Source organism: Papio anubis, chromosome 1 (assembly GCF_008728515.1).
Source record: "Papio anubis isolate 15944 chromosome 1, Panubis1.0, whole genome shotgun sequence".
In the NCBI taxonomy this organism is placed as follows: domain Eukaryota; kingdom Metazoa; phylum Chordata; class Mammalia; order Primates; family Cercopithecidae; genus Papio; species Papio anubis.
Genome location: NC_044976.1, coordinates 143,721,309 through 143,746,993, shown reverse-complemented (window position 1 = coordinate 143,746,993; position 25,685 = coordinate 143,721,309). Strand labels below are relative to the sequence as shown.

Sequence of the window (25,685 nt, the reverse complement as noted above, 5' to 3'; positions counted from 1 at the left end):
ATAGATAGTGCTTAAAAATTACCCCCAGGTGATGCTAGTTTGCTTATAATTTTAAAGAGCTGTATAAAATCCTGACACCTGAATTCTATACCCCTCCTCCTCCATGAGACTCTGATTTTGTTGCTTTTGGGTTGCAGACTGGGCATTGAGATGTTTTAAAGTTTCTTAGGTGATTCTACTGTGTAGCTCAGGTAAGAACAACTGGTTTGGGTGGTGGATGGTTGTGACCTATAACAGGACCAGGAAGAACCTACAGAGGAAGAAGTTACTGATTTTGTAGGGGGTAGGTGGGGAGTATAGGAGAGAAAACAAACATTTTCCTCTACCTTCTTAAATCTGCAGCTAGGCCTGTAAATTAAACTGACAAAGGCAGGTTAATAGGAGAAAAGACTTAAAATTTTTATATGGTGTTAACATTTTAATTTCTATGTTCATGGAGGCCTATGTAGGAAAGAAGTAGAGACTCAAAGAAATGGTTAAAAGGCAGATAGCTTTTTCTGTGCTTGCTTTTATTTGGTTGCCCTCAGCTCAAAATAATTTTTATTCCAAAATCAGGTATTCTGGGGATTGCATATTCTAATTCCTTTCAGGGGAAGAATGTTAAATATACATGCAAGAAGTAATTATAATGTCAGCAACTAAGTACGTGGCACATAGTAGGTATCAGACAGTTTTCTAAGTACTTTGTATATATTTACTCATTTATTCACCACAAAAAATGTGATTCTGTTCCTCAATTTACAGACAAGAAGACTAAGAAAAAATACATGTAGTTTCTTGTCCAAGATCTACATCTAGTAAGGAGTCAAGATTCAGAGCAACTCATGCCAGAATCTACTTTCTCAATCACTGGGCTAGACTATCTTACCTCTAAGTGGCCTAGAATAGCTCCAAGACTTATTTATTTATTTATTTACTTTTGAGACAGGATCTCTATCATCTAGGCTGGGAAACAGTGGAGTGATCTCAGCTTACTGCAGCCTCAGCTTCCTAGGCTCAGGCAATCCTACAACCTCAGCCTCCCAAGTAGCTGAGACTTCCAGGCCCCTGCCACCATGCCTGCCTAATTTTTATATTTTTTGAAGAGACAGGGTCTCACTATATTACCCAGGCTGGTCTCAAGCTCCTGGGCCCAAGTGATCCTCATGCCTTGGCCTCCAAAAGTGTTGAGATTACAGGCCTGAGCCACTGCCCCTGGCTTCAGAGACTATTTTTATGTAACACTAAAACAGTTTTTATTGAAATTAACTCATGTTACATTAAAATGGGAACAAAAATGCATTTATAATTACCTTTCTGCAAATGCTTTGTACCCAAGACAATCCAAAAACACACCTGAACTCCATATTCTAACTTGAAGAGGGTTCCAAGCATGTAATAAAATCCAGAAGTGACCTTTATGACAATCTAAGACTATATTTTCCAGTTTCCCTTCAAGATAGTAAGAAGAGTAGTCCATGAGATATTTTCAGTATTTTGAAAGCACCAGTGGAAATTGTATATGTACCTAGCCCAATGTGGGCCAGCACAGGCCAGCTAAGACATTGAAGTTGTTTCTGGCTGAAATTATATCAAATCAGAAGAGAAAAACTGGTATCCCAGCTAATCTAAAGTTCTAGTGGTGGCAAAAAGCTCCAAGACTGCATTTGGTTTGTGTTTAGTACATACATACTGCTAGCGAAGAAAAGAGTACCTTTTTCTTGCATACTCTAGCAAATGATTTAGGAGAGCTTGCACAGGACAGGCCTGAGTCATAAACCCCCTCTGAGAGCCTGGGAGCAGAGTCAGCCCCACCTAATTCCAGGACAGGCTTTTTCCCAAGAAGGTCCTGCACTGACCAAAAGGGATACATCTACCAGAGAAAGAAACTATAGCTTAACCAGATGATCTTAAACAGCTGTAAATATCGAAGTTATTCTAACTCTATTTGACATTACATTCTGTGAAAGTTTTTCTGTTGACCAGAATCATATGGAAACTCAAGTGAAAGGAAATTACATAGTTAAACCATAAAGTTTTATATTCCTTAAGACATATTAACTCAGTTAATTCCAATAATATTTTTTCAGGACTTTAATTATATGAGATATATTACATTAAAAAAAAAACTTTAACATACTGCTTTCACATTTCATATGATGATCTTGGCCTCTATTCTTCTTTGCAAAACAAAGAATAAACTTTGAGATTCAAATTGGACCTGGATCGAATTGCTCTAAACACATTATCATAGGGAGATCCAAACTCTCCTGCTTAACACCCAGGGTATTCAGACACCATTCTCATCCCTTTCAGACATTCAAAGTGAGTTGAATCTCACTTAATGTCAGAGTAAGCCTTTAAAAGCAAAGAGCAGGAACTGTGCTGGATTTTGCATTTCGGTAAGCCAAATGGAAAAATAGAGACTGAAACCCAACAATGAGAATTTCTCATGCTTCTGCTTTTCTTGAAAATGAGCCTCCCCTGTTTGCTGGATGTCTTTAACCTTCAAACTGTCCTTTCCCCAACAGCCCCACTCCTTTAGAAGATACATGTTTACTTAGAGAAATCTAATTTGTGTTTTGTTAATGTGTGCTGTCTTTACTTGCTATATTACATTAAACGAGAAATAGAGTTACCAAAAAATCATCTTACTTGAAATCATTCATAAGCTATCAACTGGGGAATCCATATACCAATTTCCTCTTTGCTTTATAACTATCCACAGCACTAACTTGACCTTTACCTAAACAGGACCATAATTGCAGTTAAGATTATATAATTTACAATAACAACAAAAAAATTACTTTGGAGGAACTGCTACTGGGCACAAATGTCTCACAACCATTAAGTGTATCATTCATCTTGAGAAGAAAATTATTCTTATCCACATCGACATTTTTAACATAAACTGTAGTACTCTCTGTTGGCACCATTTTACGTACCCATTAATCTCAATAGTAAAGTCTCAGTCTCAACCACCTAGTCTCCGAAGTTTGGATGTCACTACTGTGTACAATAAAAATTGTATATTCATGAACTCCATTTGTTTTATGTCCTTCTCTCTGTCAAAGCCTCCCAAGCAGCATATGCTTTGCTCTGTGGAGAATAAAATCAAATTTGTCTGTCTTGTCATATTGTCATCAAAGTGATAGTATCACAATTAGATTAACATTTTGTGAAGGAGCTGAAGGGAGGGAAATGAAATAGGAGCACATTATAATAAAATCCACTTAACCCTTTCAGTCACAAATCCCTTTTTCTCTTGCACCCGGAGGCAAAGAAGGCAATCAGACTCTAAAATAAGTGACACTGTCAAATTATTATGATCTATGTTGGAATCAAATAGGTCAGTTACTAGGCCTGCGAGGTACATTTTCATTTGAAGGGACCATTAAGATTTTGTGACAACAACAATCATAAGAAATAAGATGCTTTCTGGGGTTCTTTAAACTAATCAGTTTGGGATTAAGTCAGCAAGAATTGGTCAGAGTGTTTGGTGGTACCATTTGACCCTTAATATATTACCACTCATTGAAGTCTTAGGCTCCAAACTCAGGGAAAATTCCATGTTCTCAAATGGCTAGGTTGTTGGAAATTTATTATATTAAACTTTCTGTGTACACCGTAGAAATTTTATTTTCATTTTTAAAAAGTACTATGAGGCTCAAACAGAAAATTTGGTGAGACAGAAGTGAGCCCTGAACTAAGAATGGACTACAACTGAATAGCAATTCTAGCATCAGTTATTCTGACAAGTTTTTCCTTTTTCCCATTGTGTGGAGAACAAAAGAACTCACACATGCAAAGAAAGGCACCAGTTAAAATGGAACTTATATCCACTGTCTGTTCTTACACAGAAAGGAGAGAACTATTTTCCTGCACGCTGCCTCCACTAAGGCACCTCAGGAAGGACAGGAGGAGTCACCGCACCACTCACTGCCCACGAGGGTGTTGGATGAGAGGCACCCCAGTGCCTGAGGCTGCCTTGGGCCTCATGGTCTGCACTGACATTGGGAGCAAGGTGATCTCCTCATTACCCTTTTCTCAGAAAGGATGCAACATTTAAAGGATTAAGACTCACAGGACTTGAAGTATGTCATATCTCAGTCAGCCTCTGTTGTCCGTGGAATTATGTAACCTTTCCCCATCCCAGAGCCATCCCCTGCCTTAAACTCTTTTAACATCACAGTACTGAACAAGCAATTTAGCACTAAGTCATGTACCACACAGTATTGTTTTCTAATTAATTTATACTAATCAGTCTTACCCACATCTCCAGCATCGTTGCCTATCAACTTTACAGGTCACAGTATTTTCCTTGTCCCAACAGTTGCCTCTCACATACATGTCCATCCCTTCACACATGCTCTTACTTCTTAGAATGCTCTACCTGTTCCCTTCACCAGGGTTCACTTGGCTTCAGACTTGGCTCAAGTGTCATGTCTCTAAAGAAACCCCTCCTTTGGACCTTCGTGGCACCCTGCCATAATTTCCCCATAAAATTATAATGACTACCTGTATTTCCTTAGGCTATCAGACATCCAAACAGTAACTATTCTTTATCTCTAATGTAGAGACTATTACCTAGAACATAGAAAGTACTTATCAACTCAAAATAAAGAATAAATGAAAGAAGAGTCTCTAAACATTTATGAAAGACAATGATGGTCTCTAGAATACCAGAGATTTACAGAGGAAATATCTGCAAATATAATACAGATAATTGGTATTGTCTGTTACATAACAACAATTTGTTTCATGTTTGGATTGGGTTATTTACCTATATCAGAAAAGTACATGATACTTCTTGATTGGAGCAACCTATGTGACAAAATCTCTCATTTTATTTTTGTGAGAAGGAGAAGCATGAACTGAGTGCTGATCCAACTAATAGGATATATCACTCAATAAACAAACCAACAAAAACCCTCAAATCATTTTGGTTATTTGACCACCATTTCCTGGAAGAGATTTGGAGTAGCAGGAGTAGTGACATATGGGATTTGGTCTTGCCTTTGAATTCTTTATTACTTTAAATCAATTTATTAAACAGTAATAATAGTAATGATGTTTAAAATACTGAATTTACTATAAACTTCATATACATTAACTCATTTAATACTTTCTAGAACCCTTTGGGTTAGGTATTACTATTACCCTCACTTTATAGATGAGGAAACTAGGGCACAGTGTATCTGATGACATGTTGATCATATCTGGAGATAACATAAAGCTGAAATAAGGAGTTATCTATTGGATCATAAAAGCAGGTTTCAACAGAGCTCAGTAGACTGGAATAATGGGTGAAAAATTTAATTACTATAGTATGGAGTCTGGAAGAAGTTTGTAAGAAAATGAAATTGTATTAAAGGCTGGCAAAAGATCGGAAATAATAGTGTTTTTCAACTATATGAAAAATTTGGTTAATTTATTTACTGACTCTTATTAAATCCCCATTACTGCCAATACAAGCCAGGTAGATTTTTAATAGCATGCCTTCTTGGAGATGAAACTCAATAATTTGACACCAGATGCATCAGAAATTTCTGCACATGGAATTACTGAAGCCAATCCAAGTGCTATTACAACATTCCATTACCACATTCCAGGATAACCTGCCAAATTCACCTCTTGTCCTTCAACTTTGTCATTCATCATCCTTAATGATGGTTTCCTAGCCTCAGAACGAGCAGCTGTTAGGTGCCTATAGGATACCCTCCTCGGTTATTTCCTCTCAGGTGATGTCTTCTCACCCAAAGTATAGGAGGGAATTGAGGCAATTTATCCACATTCAATACTACTTTAACTATCAACATTTAGATCATTTAGACAGGAGTATTTCGAACTTTTAGGGCACACTTTACATGGAAATTTGTAGCAACTCTCTACTTGATTTTTTATGAATGATCTACAAAACAAGCAATTTAGAATAAACTGTATATGTTATCAGACTTTTTTAAAGAATATGATCCTTTTCACGTTATACTCTTCACTCCATCATTTCTAGTGAGGCTTCCAGAAACTTTATAATAACAAAGGTAGAAAACTTATATCCCACAACTAATTGTATAGATTAGACAGGTCAGAAAGTGGTGGTTACAAGGAACTCTCAAGAGTAGCGGTGAAACGGCAACAACATGAAGCAGCTCTCTTAGAACTACTCTTCAAACTCATTTGAAGAAATAGATAAAATGACAAATCGTTTCTTTGATTTTCAAATCATTTCATATTTATGTCTATGATTTCTTTTTAATGCAATTTGTTGTTATATTTCTAAGCCAAAAGTGTAGCCAAGTCTTTAAATAATTTTAGAAATTATGCTCTTTATTTCTCAAATATTTCCAACTGGGTAGTGTATAGCAAAACTGTTCCACTAAGAACTAAATGAGCCATTAAACTAAATGAATGCTACCATTTCTTCCCACCCATCCTCCCCAGTAGGAATTCTAATATCTATTTTAGGGTGTAGCATCTTATATCAATTACGATATCAAAAGAAAATAGATACAGGTTTGTAAAAAACATTTCTTGTGATTGGCAAGTTGTAGTTTTCAAGAAATTTATTCATTTAATTCAAGTTGATTAATACATTGGCATTTACTTATTTTTATTATTCCAATACTGAATTTTCACATCTGCAGAGGCAGCACTTTTGTAATGATTTTTTAAGGAGCTTGGCCAACCCTTTTCCCACTTTAGCAACCATTTAACTGATAAAAATTATAAAAAGAAAAAAAAAATAAAGTGTCTAGAAATTGACCATGAAAATATAGCAAATAGAGAAACACTAATTGAAGAAAATCTGTTATCTCAGTAAGAATAACAATAGTCTAGTCCCCATCATCCTCCCTTCAGCCAGCAACATTTTATGGACGCTCATCTCAGCTCTAAGGGGCTATGGTTTTACCCTGAAAGGAGCAGGCCATTGTTATTTTTCAGCCCAGCTCGGTGTTGTAGAAGTTCTGTTTTAAGTGATCATAACCCAAAACATTGGACTTCCTTTGCCCACTCAGCTCTTGGATTCAAATTTTTAAGTTAGTTTCAGTACGCATTCATTTATTGGGGCTTAATGTCAACACTTCCCCCTCTGCCATATTCCATACCCCTGTCCCAGCTAACTTGTGGAGCAGAGGTTCAATGTCAGGAAGGGCAAATCTAGAAGACCAGGAGTTACCATTTCCTCTGTGTCTGCAGAGGTGTCATTCTGGAAAAAGTGGGCCACTGTCCACACCACAGCTAAAGTGCAATAACTCTGAGGTTATGCATAGGGGAGGAAAGGCAGACTGTGAAGAGCTCCAGAACTCAGCCTAAGGGGACTGATTTTATTTGGTACAGAATGTAGAGAACTCCATGCCTAACATCCTTGTCTAAAACAGTGAAAATCTTGGTGGACAGAAATTAAGAGGAGGCTACTAGCTGCATGAAACAAGCAATATCTCAGTGTAGTTAGACATTTAGAAGATAAATCCAGGGAAAGGAATAGCCAAGAAGAGCTTTGCTGGTATCACAGTCAACTCTGCAATCTACAAGGCTGAATGTAAGCACTAGGATGCACCCACACCATTGGGCCAATCAGAGAAGGACAAGGGGCAGATTTGAAAGTATTTCCCAAACCACTCACAGATCCGTTAGCAAGTGACAGCAGACTTACTGGTTCAAAGGGCTTCAGTAAAACCTTTGACCAACCACTGACTAAACAACAAGCTACTCTGGCCCAGAGGTGGCTCCAGGAAATTTAGAATTAAAAATAACCCACACTCATTCCTGACAGTCTGGAAGACTATTGCATACCCAAGATTGCATTCTCTCAAGCGTAGCCAGTAATAGCACTTTTGGGCTACTAGTTCCTGGCTAAATGCACGGCCAGAAATGTAAAAGCAGTCTCCAAGATACAACCACATCTGATAGCAAAGGGGGAAAATTGAACTGGCTAAGGGGGTTTATACACAAACCTTGACCAGTAAGTGACTTTTAATGACCTAAGGTGACTCATAGGAAGCTAAGAGATAAAACAAGGAGAAAAACCTGAGGAGGGATATCACAGACTGAAAAATGTAGGGAAAAAAACTTCACTGATTGGTTCAAACAAGGCAGCAAAAAAATAAACAAACAGCTGAGCAAACAAGAAACAGCCCCACAGGTATGGAATCAGTATCCAGAGTTGCTTCAATAAATTATACATAATGTTCAAGTTTTAACAAAAGACATGCAAAGAAACAGGAAAGTGTGAACCATATCAACATTAGTTTCTTAATTGTAACAAATGTACCTTACTAATGTTAGATGTTCATTATAGGGGAAACAGCTTGGGAACTCACTGTGATATCTTTGCAATGTTTCTGTACATTTTAAACTGTTCTATAATACAAAGTTTCCTAAGAAAAAATAGAACCAAATGGAATTATAGAGTTGAAAATTATAATAACCTAAATGAGAAATTTATTAGAGAAGCATGATAGTAGAAAGATGAGAAGAAACATAAAATTATTTGAAAAAATAATGATTAAAAACTTCCCAAATTTGAGGGAAAATACTAATCCACACATTCAAGAGGGTCAACAAGCACATCCTCCAAGTAGAATCAACTCAAGGAAATTCATACCTAGACACTTTATGGTCAAATTGTCTAAAGACAGACACAAAGAAAAACTTAAAAGTAGCCAGAGAAAAATGATTCATAATGTACAAGGAAATTGCTGACTTCTCATCAGAAATAATGGCAGCCAGATGTCAGTGAGACAACATATTTAAAGGACTAAATGAAAACTCTGTCAGCCAAGTATTCAGCAAAACTATCTTCCTAAAGGTGAAATAAAGACATTCCCAGATAAGCAAAATCTGAGAGAATTTATTTCTAGCAGAACCACCTTAAAAGGAATATTAAAGGAGTTCTTAAGGCTAAAAGTAGCACCAGAGAGTAATTTGAATTCACACACACACACACACACACACACACACACAAACCCTGCCCCTACCCACACACAAGCACTCTGATAAAAGTAATTATGTAGGTAATAAGGAAAGACAGCATAATTGCATATTTATTTCTCTTTCTTCACTTATGACACATGTATTTGTGATCTTCTGTCTTCTCCTAGCATATTTAGAAGATAGAAAATTATATAATGCAATAATTACAATTTATAATATATATATACACATACAGTATGTGCAACAATAATATATCAAAAAAGGAGAAAAAATAGGGAGCCATATGAGGTAATTTTTCTATATCTTACTGAAATTAAGTTGGTATAAATCTGAAATACATTTTGATGCAATAAGATATGTACTGTAAGCCCTAGAGAAACCACTAAGAAAATAACAAGCAAACAAACAAAAGGTAATGTCTGTAGGATCTGTAGTGATATCTCATCTTTCATTCCCAATAGTGACAAAGGATGTTTTCTCTCTTTTCTTTTTCCTTGATCAGTCTGGCTAGAGGTTTATTAATTGTATTAATCTTTTTAAAGAACAAATTTCTACTTTGTTGATTTTTTTCTTTGACTTGTATTTCATTGTTTTTCATTCTTATCTTCATTATTTCCTTTATTATAGTTACTTTGGGTTTAATTAGCATTTCTTTTTCTAGCTTCTTTATGGTGGTAGCTTAGATAATTGATTTTGGAACTTTTATCTTATCCAATATAGTCATTTTAAAACAATGAATTTCCTCTAAGCACTTCTCAGGGTGTTCCCTCAAATTTTGATATGTTGTGTTTATATTATCATTCATACATTCATCAATATCATTCATACATTCATGTTCCTTTTTATTTCTCTTCACTTTCTGGTCATCTTATTATATGTATATGTGTGTACTTAATGGTGTCCCACAATTCCCTGGAGCTTGTTAATTTCTCTTTATTCTTTTTTTTTCTGCTCTTCAGATTGCATAATCTCTATTTATCTACAAGCTCTTTGATTCTTCTGCCAATTCAAATCTACTGTTGAGCTTCTCTAGTAAATTTTTCATTTAGGTTATTGTAATTTTCAACTCTGTCATTCCATTTTATTCTGTTTTTTTCTTAACAAACTTTTTTTTTTTTTTAAATTGAGATGGAGTCTTGCTCTGTCACCCAGGCTGGAGTGCAGTGGTGTGATCTCGGCTCACTGCAAGCTCTGCCTCCCAGGTTCACGTCATTCTCCGGCCTCAGCCTCCCCAGTAGCTGGGACTACAGGCGCCTGCCACCACGCCCGGCTAATTTTTTGTATTTTTAGTAGAGTTGGGGTTTCACTATGTTAGCCAGAATGGTCTCAATCTCCTGACCTCATGATCCACCCATCTTGGCCTCCCAAAGTGCTGGGATTACAGGTCTTAGCAAACTTTTTATTGTAGAACAGTTTAAAACATACAGAAAAATTGTAAAGATAGTCCAGTGAGTTCCCATTCCCAGTTTTCCCTATTACAGTCTAGAAAGAGATGTCATAATCTTCAACTATGATTTGGTTTCCTCCTTTAGTTTTCTCAGTTTTGCTTGTCTGGAAGTCAAAAAAGTTTTGTTATTAGATTCAAACATATTTAAGATTGTTATGCCTTGTTTGCAAATTGATTGTTTTGTCATTATAAAATGACCCTTTTTCTCTGTCAATAGCACTCTTGAAATATACTTTGATAATAATATGAGCTTGACAGTCTTGTGTTTAGTTTCAGTTGGTGTAGCTTTTTCTGTCCTTTTGCTTTCAATTTGTTTGTGTTCTTCATATTTTAAGTACGTATCTTGTAGGTAGTAAAAAGTTGTCTTATTTTAATTATCTGGTAATATTTGCCTTTGAACTGAAGTGCTTATTCCATTCATATTTAATGGATTATTGATAAGATTTGGTTAAATTTACAGTCTTTCTATCTGCTTTATATTCATCCACTCTGTTCTTTCTTCTTTCATTACACCTTTTGGAAATATTTCAGATTAAACAAATATTTTAGTATCCCATTCTATCTACTCCATTGGCTTTTACTCGTATCTCTTTGTATTTTTTAGTGGTTTCTCTAGAGATTCCAATTTGTGTTTTTAACTAATCATAGTCTATCTGGAATTAGTATTACCCACTTCACACATAGTGTAAGAATCTTGTAACACTGTATTTTCACTCAGACTTCTTCCCATCCATTGAGCAATGTTATTACGTATTTCACCTCACATGACCTGGACCTTACTCTAAAATTTTGTTATTTTTTTTAACAAGTCTACTCAATTTTTTAAAATTTGAGATAGGGAAGAAAATATTATTTTATAATTACCATTTTCAGTGCTCTTCTCTTCCCAGATCCAAGTTTTTCCTTCAACTTGAAGAACCACTAGTAGTACAGTTCAGCCGATGACAATCTCTTAGCTCTGATACATGGAAATATCTGTAATTTACCTTCATGTATGAAATATATATTTATTCAAGATACAATTTTAGATTGGTAATTTCTTTAATATTTTAACAATGTACTTTATTTTCTTCTGACCTCCATTGTTTCTGATGAGAAATCATCTATCATTCTTATTGCTGTTCTCCCATATGTAATGTGCAGTGGTGAACTGGTAGATGTTTAACAATTGGTTCTTTGTGGGGGAAACAGCCTGATTTGCAGTGTTTGCTGATTTCCACAGTGTAAATGCCCTGACTGTGGCCAATTTCAAGGTACCAACATCACATCATAGAGCGCAGAGTTTAGATTGTGAGCACAGATTGTAGCATACACAATCAGCTCTCATGAGTCAGTACAAACCAGCTCCAGCATACTACGGATAATGCATCTTTTTTTTTGGGGGCTGATTTTAGAATTTTTATCTTATCCTTGGTTTTCTGCAGTTTGACTATAACGTGTTATTCTTGTAGTATTTATTCTTCTTGGGGTTTATTCAGTTTCTGAATCTGTAGATTGCTGTTTCTGAATACATTAGGAAATTTTTAGCCAATTTTTTTTATGTCTTTATGTCCCATTCTCTTTCTCTCTTTCCTTTCTGGAACTCTTTGATATATTTTAGACCACTTGATACTCTCCTACAGGTCACTGGGGGGCTCTGTTCGTTTTTTAAAACTTAAAATACTTTCCAATTTGGATCATTTCTACTGGGTCCTTTCTTCTGCTATGTCTAATCATTGGTTAGTTGCATTAAGCCAATTTTTAATTTCAAATATTATAACTTTTAGTCCCAAGATTTTCAGTTTATTCAGATTTTACAGTGTTCATATCTCATTGAGGATTTCCCACCCTTTTATCCATTAAATTCATCATTTTTGTAGATTCTTTAAAATATTTACTATAGTTTTTTGTTGTTGTTTTGCAAAATGGGGATAACACTCATCTGACAAAAGTATAAGAATTAAAAAAAATTAACGCATGTGAATCAGCTATTATAGTATTTGGTACAAGATAAATATTAGTGTCCTTCCCAACCATAAGATAATGCAAAATGTAACAAAAGATTGTTCTTATAGAAAAAAAAGTGTTCAAAAGGCTTTTCATATAATTTAATTTTTAAAGACTGTAAAATGTTAAAGTCAATGTTAGAAATCATCTAGTTTAACTCCTTCATTTTATTGGTGAGAAAACAGATACAGAGTCACCATCCCCTATATTTTTAATAGATTTTAAACTTTAGGATAAAAACTGTTCCTGAGTTTCCAAGGCCAAGTAAAGTAGATCATAATAGGTGCTGGATAAACATTTATTAAATACCAGAATGAAAAAATGTGATTATGAATTGTCAAACATCATATTTACTATGTTTTAATGAACAAAATGCCACGCATTGTACCTTATTTTATGTACCACTAATAAAGAAAAAGCACTGTCAGTTAAATGACGATATGTCATTGATCATAACCATCCTGTTTTCAGGGATATTAAAAGATGACCAAATATCTTATTCAGCCCATATTGCATTAACAAACTACCATAGACTGAGTGGCTTAGAAACAATATAAATTTATGTTTTACAGTTCTAAAGGTTGGAAGTTTGAGATCAGGGTGCCAGCATGGTTAAGTTCTACTGAGGGCCATTTTCTTTTCTTTTCTTTTCCTTTTTTTTTTTTTTTTTTTTGACAGTTTCACTCTTGTTGCCCAGGCTGGAGTGCAATAGTGAGATCTCAGCCCACTGCAACATCTGCCTCCCAGGTTCAAGAGATTCTCTTGCCTCAGCCTCCTGACTAACTGGGATTACAGGCTTGCGTCACCATGCCTGGCTAATTTTGTATTTTTTTTTTATGTATTTTTTTTTTCAGTAGAGATGGGGCTTCTCCATGTCGGTCAGGCTGGTCTCAAACTCCTGACCTCAGTTGATCCACCTGCCTCAGCCTCCCAAAGTGCTGAGATTACAGCCTTGAGCCACCGCACCTGGCCCGGGCCATTTTCTAAGTAGCGGATGGCCAACTTCTCATTATGTCCTCATATGGCAGGAAATGAACTAGATGGCTCTCTGACCTCTTTTTTTTCTTTTCTTTTCTTTTTTTTTGAGATGGAATCTTACTCTGTTGTCCAGGCTGGAGTGCAGTGGCGCGATCTTGGTTCACTGCAAGCTCTGCCTCCTGAGTTCAAGCAATTCTCCTGCTTCAACTTCCTGAGTAGCTGGGACTACAGGCACATTGCCATCATGCCTGGCTAATTTTTTGTATTTTTAGTAAAGACAGGATTTCGTCACATTAGCCAGGATGGTCTCGATCTCCTGACCTCGTGATCTGCCTGCCTCAGCCTCCCAAAGTGCTGGAATTACATGCGTGAGCCGCAGCACTTGGCCTCTGGCCTCTTCTTATAAGGGCATCAATTCCATTTATGAGGACTCCACCCTTGTGACCTAATTGCCTCCCAAAGACCTCAACTCCATACACCATCACTTTTGGATCAGGGTTTCAACATATTAATTTGGGAAGGGGGAGGACACAAACTTTCAGTTCACTTGCATCAAACATGTCTTAGAATCTATGATATAAAGGGTAAATTAGTGATGGATAGCTCTCCATCTCTTGATTCCTAGTTCCAGGCTCTTTTTATAATATCACATCTTAATCATTCAATAAAGACTTTTATTATTCTCAAAGATAATTAATATTAAAAAATTGTTCTTTTAAGATTTTTCTATTCAAATGAAAATGCTCATTAACTTTAAATCCTGATGAGTTTATATCTAAAGATTTGTTTTTTCTTCAAATGATTTCCAGACAAAAGAAACATGACTTTGAATATGACACATAGATAGGCACTTGGTTAAAAAAAAATGAAATGAAAGGTGTATCGAATCTGGAGGGTAGATGGTAAGAAACAGGGAAATGGTAATTGGGAAACTACAAGGAAAACATTCTGCCAACTTAAGTTTTGCCCCAGTTGCCCTTGATTACTCTAACTTGTTTACCTTAGATCCTGGAGGTGGGGAGAAAATTTTCTTACTAAAAATTATATGATAGCCTAGAGAAAGTGGTCCTGATGTCAGATTCCATTCTTTGCTAGTCATTGATTATTATGTGCCAAGCTATTTTCTTAACTATAGTCCAAAAATGTATCCACAACTTTACGAATGCACAAAGAAGCATTTACAGCTGCAATAATTACAGTAGGTCACAGACTATACAAAAATGTTGTTGAAAAGATAACTAGAAAAACCAAAGGAATGTAACAATTATTTGAGAGGAAAGATTTCTGTGTATATACTCAAGTCAAATTGTAATTATTTACTCTAAAATCTACTTTTACAAATAATCTAAAAATGTCAGGCATAGCACTAGGCACTAGAAAACATAATCAAATGTGGGTAAGGCACAGTCATTGCCTGAGAAGCTCACTTCAGTAGGAAGGCAGATGTGGACAAAGCCAGAATGTAACACACAATTGCAAGAACAGACATTGCTTAAAAGTGCCTTTAGGACAGGAGAGGGAGCAAATAATTCTGCATTCCTAGGGACTGGAGTGGAAATTCATAAATTTGAGAAGACTACAGTCAGGAAGCTACAATCCAGATGAATCTTGGGTGTCTAAGCATTGGTCAAATGGGCAAGATGGAACGTGCCAGTCTAATTTTGAGTTTAAGGCTTGCAAATGAAAATGTGGAAAAGGCACAGCACACTGTCTGTTTCGTGATGCATACTGGACAATGTTTCTGCAGTTTATGATTCTCACTATTTGTGGTTCACTTTCCTCCTCCCAGAAAATATTAACATGCTTTGGAAAAAAACACTCTGCAATATATTTACTAAGTGTCCATAGGATAACTATTTTTATGTATTTCATCTGGACTCATTGGACATCTTACAACACAAGACTACAAGGACTTTCAAATATCTACTGCTATCACATGGCTCCACTTGCTTGGTGTCTTAGTTTCTTAGTTTCTGCTGTCTTGTTTCTGGTATAAACCACTAACTGTATCTGCACCTGAAATGTTCAAGGACATGCTGTTGACACAATGGTGTCTAGAAGCCAGATAGACAGCTTCAGGCCAGAGAGCTGCTGTGGAAAACTATCTACATCCACCTAAATTAGAACTGACAACTCAGCTCCGCATTTATAAGGCAAAATTCTTCAGTATGGAACACTGGAACCTAGCTAGAGAAGGAAACAGAGCAAACTGAGTTTTTCTGTTTGTTTTGCTTTGGGGCACCTCCTTTGTTGTCCTTTGCATAAATGTCTCTTTGTTTTAAAGGAAAATATTTCTGATGTTAAATGATTAATCAAAAGTAGTTACTCCATTTTAATGTCCAAAGGGACTTGACTGTAGCACATAGTGAGCGTATGTGCCACAGAAATAGGACGGCACAAAGACTTCTAAAGTATGTTACCCTCTCACTGGCTTGGTGTGTAGCTTTTACTACGTAGAATTTGTGTTGTGGAAAAAGTTGAGTATTACCAATATGTAGGATGCATTAATAAATTATTACCTCTTAGTTTATGCTAATGTTTGGCTATTTTACCAATGGTACTATGACTTTTGATAGATCTGGAACCAGTTCCCCCAAAGCAGGGTGCCTGCATCCACAGGATTTGTGGGAATCCTTTAACTCAAGCTTGTCCAACCCATGGCCCGCAGGCTGCATGCTGCCCAGGATGGCTTTGAATGCAGCCCAACACAAATTCGCAAACTTTCTTAGAACATTATGAGATATTTTTGCCATTTTTTAGCTCATCAGCTATCACTAATGTTAGTGTAGTTTATGTGTGGCCCAAGACAATTCTCCTTCTTCCAAGGTGGCCCAGAGAAACCGAAAATTGGACACTCCTGCCTTAGCTACAGATAATAAAATAAGAATCGTAACAATACAACTTTTATTTTTATTCATTTTATGTATAAATTGTCAGAGGAAAAAGCCAGGTGTGATGGCCTGCCTGTAGTCCCGGTTACTTGCGATGCTGAAGTGGGAGGCTCACTACTTGAGCCCAGGAATTCAAGAGCTGCCTGGGCAACATAGAGAGACCCTATCTCCTAAAAAATACATAAATAACCAAAAATTTAAGCTTTGCTAACCTTTAATACAGGGATGGATACCACTTGCCCTTTTGGTTCCTATGTGACATGTAGAACCTGCTACATCCTGAGGGAAGAGGTGAAAGCTCTACGATGCAACGGTAGACAGCACATCTCTCAGGCCTTCATTTGTCAGCTGCAATATATTTCAGTTTACATGCTACAGGATGTTATCAATGTGATTAATTTTATAAAAACAATTCTTTTTAATAACCTAAAAATTTTTTTTAAGATGATACCTTCATAGTGTATAAAATCCAAACCACTTCAGAGTATAAAGTATGAAAAATCATCCTCCCATTCTGGTTTCCCATCCCAGTCCACATCCTGGAGATGATCAGCAGTACTAGGCTTTTTTTTTTTTTCTTTTCTGAGACGGAGTCTTGCTCTGTCGCCCAGGCTGGAGTGCAGTGGCACGATCTCGGCTCACTGCAAGGTCCGCTTTCTGCGTTCACGCCATTCTCCTGCTTCAGCCTCCCGAGTAGCTGGGACTACAGGCGCCCACCACCATGCCTGGCTAATTTTTTGCATTTTTAGTAGAGACGGGTTTTCACCATGTTAGCCAGGATGTTTTCGATCTCCTGACCTCATGATCCGCTGATCTCAGCCTCCCAAAGAGCTGGGATTACAGGCGTGAGCCCACGCCTGGCCAGCAGTACTAGTTTCTTATGGTTCTTCTAGAGATACACTATGCGTATACTACAAGCTGGCATTTCTCCATATTTGCCTTTCAACCCACTCTCTTTTTATTTTTATTTTATTTTATTTTATTTTATTTTATTTGGAGAGAGGGTCTCACTCTGTCACCCAGGCTGGAGTGCAGTGCACAATTATAACTCACTGCCACCTCGAACTCCTGGGCTTAAGCAATCCTTCTACTTCAGCCCTTTCCTAGTAGCTGGGACTAAAAGCATGCACCACCACACCTGGCTAATTTCTTTCTTTGTGTGTGTGTGTGTAAGATAGGGTCTTACTGTATTGTCCAGGCTGGTCTTGAACTCCTGGGCTCGAGTAGTCTGCCTACCTTGGCCTCCCCAAATGCTAGGATTACAGGCATAAGCCACCTATGCCCAGCCTACCCCTCTCTTTTATAATAAAAATAGTTGCATCCCAAAACATTTTACATCTTAATTTTTTAATTTGCTATGTTATGGAGATAGTTTCATATCAATTTGTAAAGACTTTTTGTGCTCTTCTTAATGGCTGCATAATATTTTCATTTTTTATTGTAAATTAACAACATAATTATATAAATTCATGGTAGTACAAAGTAATGTTATGACTTATGAACATTATATGAAATAATTAAATCAAGCCAGTTAAAATATCCATCACCTCAAATACTTAACAATTTTTTTTTGCTAGAATATTTGAAATTTACTGTTAGTAATTTTGACATGTACAATACTCTATTATTAACTATATTCACCATACTGTGTAATAACAAGTGATGATGAGCATTTGGAGAAAAGGGAATGTTTGTACACTGTTGGTAGAAATGTAAATTTGTACAGCCATTATGGAAAACTGTATGGAGGTTCCTTAGAAAACTAAAAATAGAATTACCATATGATTCAGCAATCCCACTTCTGGGTATTTACCCAAAAGATTTGAAATATTCCTTTTTATAGATATGCCATGATTGATTTAGCAATCCCCAAGTGATACATATTTATGTTGTTTCCAGTCTTTTGCTAGTGCACATAGCATTGCATTGGATAGCCATGTTTTACGTGCCATTTACACACATGCTCCTATGGCTGTTGGATACATTCTTAAGAGGTCGAATATCTGGATCAAAAAGTGTGTGCATTTGTAATTTTGAAAGATACTGCCAAATTATCTTCATAAATGTTGTACCAATTTACACTCCCACCAGCAATGTATGAGAGTGTCTGTTTCCTGACAGCCTTGCCAACAATAAATACCTTTGCATAATTGGAGCTTGGGATTGAAAAATGAGCATCATAATTTAGTAAGATGAGCCAACAATGAACTTCTTCCATTTGGATCTATCTTTCTTCATGAGATGCCTCTTTCCCAGCAATGACATCCCCTTAAAACTCTGCTAAAATAAAGGCTTAAAAACCAGATCTTCAAGTAACTATGTTACAGAGAATTAACAAAATTTCTTTCAAAATTAATGAAGCATATTTAACCACAGTTCCTATTATATTATACTCTTTATAGCATCAGGAAATAAAATAAAAAATATTTTTAATGTTGTTGATCTTATCTATCTTATCCCTTTTAAATTTCTATTTTATGTAGGTTTTATATGTACGTACTATATATATACACACACACATAGTTTATATATGTTTTATAGTAAACATACTCCTAGTATATTAGAGTATTATACAAATTTCAGGTAAAAACTTTTATGTAACTTTTACGTAGTTTATACATGTTTTATAGTAAACATACTATTAGTATATTAGAGTATTATATAAATTTCAGGTAAAAACTTTTATGTAAGGGAGTTGTACAATACTTTTTTGCTGATGAACTCTAGGACAAAAACTTTTTTGGTATGTATATAATTCATATACTCAATGATTTATAAAATAAAGAATGTTTAAAATTAGCAAGCATTTAAAATACGTAATTCTTTCCTCCAACTCTCTTTCCCCAGGCAATATGATTCTGGCTGGAAACTGAGGAAAAGGCTCAGTTATTATTACTCACGATTTGTAAGGACCAACCTAGACTGGGCATCAGATATCGCCAGATTTCCAAAAGAAAAATATTTTTTTCTCTCCTCAGGGAGGATTATAATGAAAAGTCTACAGTCTTCACTCTTCCCTAAGCAGGCAAGTTGAGCAAGAGAAAGACTGGCCCTTTCCATTTGGATGATACCACTGGTGAGGCGGATGGAGAGGTTGGTGGCCTTCCTGCATAAAGACCATGCATTGCTCCCAAGGCATTTCTTTGTGAAGTCTCCTGACAGCTGCTCCTGGAAGCTGCTACTCTGGCCGGGGCATCCTTCCCCAGCAGCCATGAATGCTTCCCCTCTTGGCAGCAGCTCCTGATCACACCTCCTATGGCAACCAGTCTTTCTTCTAGTTTATGGATTCCTCAGTCCCTGGACCATTCAGTGCAACCTCTGAGGAGCATCTTAGCTGCACACTAAACACAGCTCTTTAGGATCAAAACCATTTAAAAACACTTTTTGTGATTTTTAAACTTGGAAAACATAGAAAATGATAAAGAAAAAATTTACATTAACCATAAGAAAAAAACAATTAATCATGTTATAATTCAGAGATAACTACTATTAATCTTTTACCGTGATTCCTTTCAGTCTTTTCTCAGTATGCAATATAATATTTTGCATAATGGGATTACATAGTATATACAGTTTTGCATTTTAATTTTTGCTTTCAGTGGAATGCCATGAATATCCCCCACGTCATTGAAAGCACTCCCCAAATACCTTTTTGATGACTATTTAATAGATCATTGTATGGCTGACTCTCATTTAGGTAAGCCACCACTGTTGAATGCTTGGCTTATTTCTAATGTTCTATTCTAATTTTAATTAACGCCTTGATACAATGAATTTTTGCCCAAATTTCAGGTTAATCCCTTACGATTAATTCCTGACTGTCGCGGTACTGTATTGACAGCTCTTAATCTCTGGTCATGCAACATTGCAGCCAGGGGCTCTGTCTTACCAACTCACGCTTAGTTGCTCTTATTCACTGCTGATTTCAGAGAAAAAAATGGTAACTTGATACTGATGTAATTTGAATTCTTTAATCACTAGTTATATTGAATTATTTTTCTTAAATAATTTTTGTGTGATAAAGTAGTATAAGCTCGTCAGGAAAATGTCAAAATGGAAACGTATAAATAAAAATCATTTGTAACTGCATAACTAAGAGATATATTTCCCATTAATAATATTTTACTTTTTATGGTTTAAATCTTATTCCGATGAGAATTTATATGTATTTTACATAAATGGATCATATAGTATATATAATTTAGAAGTCTGCTTTTTATTGATAGCATTATTCTTATTCTTAAAAAAACTGAAAATATAACTTTCCAACACAACTATTTGAAAATAGTTACATTATTTCCTATGCATTGAATGTAAATAATTTATATCTTACCATCTTTTTAAACATCTAGTTATAATTTTTGTTATAAATATCGTATTGTATTGTTATTTAATTAGCAGCTATATATTACAAATAAAGTTGAATTTCAAAATGCTTCCACTGTACTTTTGCACTATAGATTGCCAGTTTATATCCTATCTCTCATTTTCTAACTGAAATTAATGTCTCTTATTTATAACAGCTGTTACAGATTTTAAATATATTAATCCATTATCAGTCAGATTTATTACATATAATTTTCACATTTTAGTTGTTTGACTTAAATTTTCATTTGTTCTACATCCAAAACTTTTAAATTTTTTAAATTTGGTCAAATTTATCCATGCTATCCTTTGAAACTCTGTTTATTGTCCGTATGCATTTTTAAAAAGTGTTTTGTTTTCTAATCCAGATAAATATTCAACTATGTGTTCTTCTATCTTTTGTTTCATTTTGTTTTTTAAGTGCTTTTATGTCTACATTGAACTATTAAATTTATGCAGAACTTGTTTTAGCCCATGGTGTAGGAAGATGGGCTAATTTTTTTTCCAAATAACACACTTCCCAGGTTTTCCTTTTTAATCTGAGAACGTTTCTTTTATACAGAGAAGTCATTATATGCGATGAAACTCATACGTGGTGAAAATCCCATATATACAGGATTTTCCAGGGTAATCTTAACTGTACATGACTTTCACCATATATAGTAAAAAAAAGCCTCTTATATAGCACCCTGAATATACAATATATAGTCTCTATAAATTCAACACAGCCATCATCTTCTTCAGTGTTGGAACAATGGATATTTTTTTAATGTACAGCGTGATGTGAACAAGTTAGCATGGGTTAGTGTTTTTGTTTGTTCATTTGTTTGTTTTGTTTTGTTTTGTTTTTTTGAGATGGAGTCTCACTCTGTCACCCAGGCTGGAGTGCAGTGGGGCGATCTCGGCTTATTGCAAGCTCCACCTCCCGGGTTCATGCCATTCTCCTGCCTCAGCCTCCCGAGTAGCTGGGACTACAGACGCCCGCCACCACGCCCGGCTAATTTTTTTATTTTTAGTAGAGACAGGGTTTCATCGTGTTAGCCAGGATGGTCTCGATCGCCTGACCTCATGATCTGCCCGCCTCGGCCTCCTGAAGTGCTGGGATTTCAGGCGTGAGCCACCGCGCCCGGCCAGGTTAGTGTTTTTTGAGCTCTAGAATAATACTCAACATAAGAGTTCCACACCATGGGAAGCACAAAGGAGCTGATATTGAAGAAACATGAGGTTTCTATGTCTCTTTCACACTTGTTCACTCTGGGGCATGTGGTGAAAGAATGCAATGGAGGACACTGCAGATTCACCAGTTCTACTTAGGTCCTATGTGCTCTCCAGCTCAGTCTAAGTGTTCCTCTGTTTCTCTCGTTCCTTTAACATAAGTTGAAGATGTGTATGTTGTGACACTACCGTATCTTCTCAGAAACCTCTTGAGACCCTCTAGCTGTGAGGTGAGCTGACACTTCACAGTATCACACTTCTCTGCGTTCTTGTGCTGTTCCTGAGCCGGATCTCAGGCTCAGTCCTCAAAAGTGAGTCCTGGTGGTCTCTAAAAGTATTCTCCAAGCCATGGAGTTCCATCCTAAAATCCGTCACTTCCCTGAGTGTCATATTAAATATCTGAAAAGCACTGTTCAATGGAAATAGGATTCAAGCCACATATTAATTTTTAATTTCCTAGTATCCACATTTAAAAAGGTAAAAAGAAACATGTAAAATTAATTTTAATAATAGATCTTATTCAATCCAATAGCTCAATCATTTCAAAATGTAATCAATGTGAACATTATTGAGACATTTTACATCCTTTTTAAAATACTAAGCCTTAAAATCTGGTTTTTATTTGACTCTTGCAGCACATCTCAATCTGAACTAAGGATATTGTAAGTGCTCAGTAGCCACATGCAGGTAGTGGCTACCATATTGAACAGTGCAGATCTAGAGGACTTGCTAACAATCTTAAATTCATCATTAAATTCAAAAGTGTTTGTGTGCTTTATGTAAGTGTTCTGGATATCCTATATTTTCCAAACAAGGTTAGAGAACTAACGCCTCAATGATCCCATGCTACACCATTTAAAAAGTAAGTCATAGTTATTATTTCTTATAGCTTCTTATTTCTTTTACTTCTCTTCTCTCCTGTGTCATTTCTTTTCTCTACAACCATATCCTTCAAATTCTGTTTTCCAGAGAGCCTGTCACTCTGTGTTGGGCACAGGCAACCCTAGATCAGGGGAAATGGATGAGATGCTGAGATCCCAGGTAGAAAGCTCTCAATAAAAAACAAGAGTCAGAAACATTAAAACTTTTTTCCTTTCCTCAATGGCTTCAAATCTATTCCCATCCCACCCCAACATGTCTCCCTTTCCCCAGTTCCAATAGGATGAAAGATTTAATTTTATTTTTAATCAATATATATGTGAAAAAATCTGCATTTTCTGATTGCTGCTTATTTTAGGGTTGTAAGCGTTAGTAAATAATATATACCTTCAATGGTGGCCTGTTTCTTTAAAAGAAGCATGCAAATGTGGCTTTTGCTGGCATTGTTTAAAAACGAACAGAATGCTCTCAGTAAACTTTTACATTACTCTGCAACATGTTTTGTTAGAAAAACCTGTCGTAGTATCTAAAATTGTGTAAATCATCAGTTTTTAATCTGGCAGGAAGTAGATAGTGGCCCATTAAACTTTCGTAATTAAATTTTCCCTGTACTCCCCCATAGAACCATTATCTGAGTTTTCTAATTAACACAAGAGGAGGGAGTCAATTCAGATTGATGGGATCTAGAGCCATCCCCTTTCATTTTAATGACCTTTAATAAACTTTTATTACTATTGATATTGATAATTATAATACACCCTTTAATTCTGCAATGTGATTCTAAGGACCTTTTCAAAAATTGCAAAATTCACCTTTAAAGCTAGAGTAGGCAGAATTATTATATTCCTAGAGGCTGCGCATTTAACAGAGTGACTTTAAGTCAGCCGAAGAGTAGATAGGCGTTGAGTCAATGGCCTTTCCTTTACTTGAGCCATAGTGCTGGACCTCTGTCTTTACACAGCCTCCACATTCCACAGGACAGCTCTCGCGAGCATGGCAGTTGGTCTAAGTTGGGAGGTGGTTTTTGAGAAATAATAGGTGGAGCCTACTAAATTTGTTTTGTTTACAATTGGAAAGGCATTGAGACCAGGAGGCCAGATGCCCAGGAGGATAAGTCATTAGGCAAGCAGGCTGATTTCCCAGACTGTTTTCAGGAGATCTTGCCAGAGTTTTACATAATTCTACATCCTCTCAGAGCTTCCATTCCTATCATTGGAATTGATCTTTCCAGGTGAGAAAATAAATTTCCCAACCTAAGCACATAAGCACTGGGAAGAACATTTCTATTTTTACTTTTAATTTCCTTCAGAAATTGGGGTACTAAGAAGATAAGTTACCAAGGTCATGTATATAGTAAATGATGGAGCTAGAATTTAGCTTATGCTATTACTCATCAAGTTATGCTGTCTGCAAAATGGCAATGGGTACCCCATGTTGGATTTCTAGTGCCTTGGTTAATGAAATAGTAAGTTGGAAAAATATGAGATCTACCAAACTCAGAGTGTTTAGGAGATAATTAATGGTATGGTTTCATAATCCCTTTATTGATCTAATGGGAAATAAAATACTTTATTTCATAGAAATGTTGTGAGGATTAGATAAGATATAAAACATGTTTAGCATACGGTCTAGTTCCATAAATGTTACATTTCATTTTATTATAAATATTGTTTCCATAGTATCTCACCTATTATTATTTTCAAAGTTCAGATGTTTGGTGCTTTGACATCTCAACATATGAACAAAAAAGTATGTATTAAAAATTAAAGTCTATATGCTCTTAATTATAGAGCTGCTTAAAGAAGACAAAAATAGAAGTCTAGGGGCTGGGCACAGGGGCTCACACCTGTAATTCCAGCACTTTGGGAGGTTGAGGTGGGAGGATCTCTAGAGCCCAGGAGTTCAAGACCAGCCTGGGCCACATACTGAGATCTCATCTCTACTAAAAAAAGTTTAAAAATTAGCCGGATGCGGTAGCACACACCTGTAGTCCCAGCTAATCAGGTGGCTGAATTGGGAAGATCACTTGAGCACAGGATGTCAAGGCTGCAGTGACCTATGATCATGCCACTACACTCCAGTCTGGGTGACAGAGCAAGATCCTGTCTGTAAAATATATAAATAAATAAATAACAAAAACACATAAAAATCTAATACTTACCTGTCAGGGGACATACCATGATTCCAAAGGTGGTTTTTCCAGGGCTAAGCTCATCCACTGCACTCCAGGTGTGCTGACCCCTGCGATTTCCCCAAATGCTGGAAACTTGACTGCATGATTTGTGGTAGTAGAGCCCATGTTCATGTTTACCCCTGAAAAAAAAAAAAGTTTAATTTAAAAAAATATTTTAATAAAATAAAATAAGTCTAGACTTACCTGAGAAGACATAGCAAGGACCCGTTTGAGATAACAAATATAAGATATGATCACTGAATTCAAATATGTTTACAATCTACCTGTTACAGTAATCTAAGGATGAGGCTTGTACAACTTGCTCTTATATAATAGCAGGAAAAACACAGGAGAAAGGAAAAATCAGACAAACTTTTTCTTTTTTGAGAGCAGTGGCATGATCTTGGCTCACCACAACCTCTGCCTCCTGGGTTCAAGTGATTCTCCTGCCTCAGCCTCCCAAGTAGCTGGGATTACAGGCATGTGCCACCACACCTGGCTAATTTTGTATTTTTTTAGTAGAGATAGGGTTTCTCCCTGTTGGTCAGGCTGGTCTCGAAATCTGGACCTCAGGTGATCTGCCCACTTCAGCCTCCCAAAGTGTTGGGATTACAGGCGTGAGCCACCACACCTGGCCTGGAGAGACTTTTAAACAACAATAATCACCATTTATAGCTCTTTCTGAATTTAACTTTCCAAAAGAAAAGACATGTTTTAAAATACTCGTTGGGGAGAAATTCCATTTCATGACATTGGAGTACCTGAAATCAAACATACCCTCCTATTGAAATAACTAAGAAATGGGGAGGCAGAATATATGAGGCAGTGGTTTTTGGAT

The 25,685-nt window shown here is 36.2% G+C and overlaps 1 non-coding gene across 1 annotated transcript; it reads left to right on the top strand.

Moving 5' to 3' along the window:
• The first annotated feature begins 24,827 nt into the window (after positions 1-24,827).
• Positions 24,828-24,988, top strand: LOC116271837. The gene has a single exon (XR_004180597.1). It is a non-coding gene; the product is annotated as a U1 spliceosomal RNA (small nuclear RNA).
• The last annotated feature ends 697 nt before the right edge of the window (positions 24,989-25,685 follow it).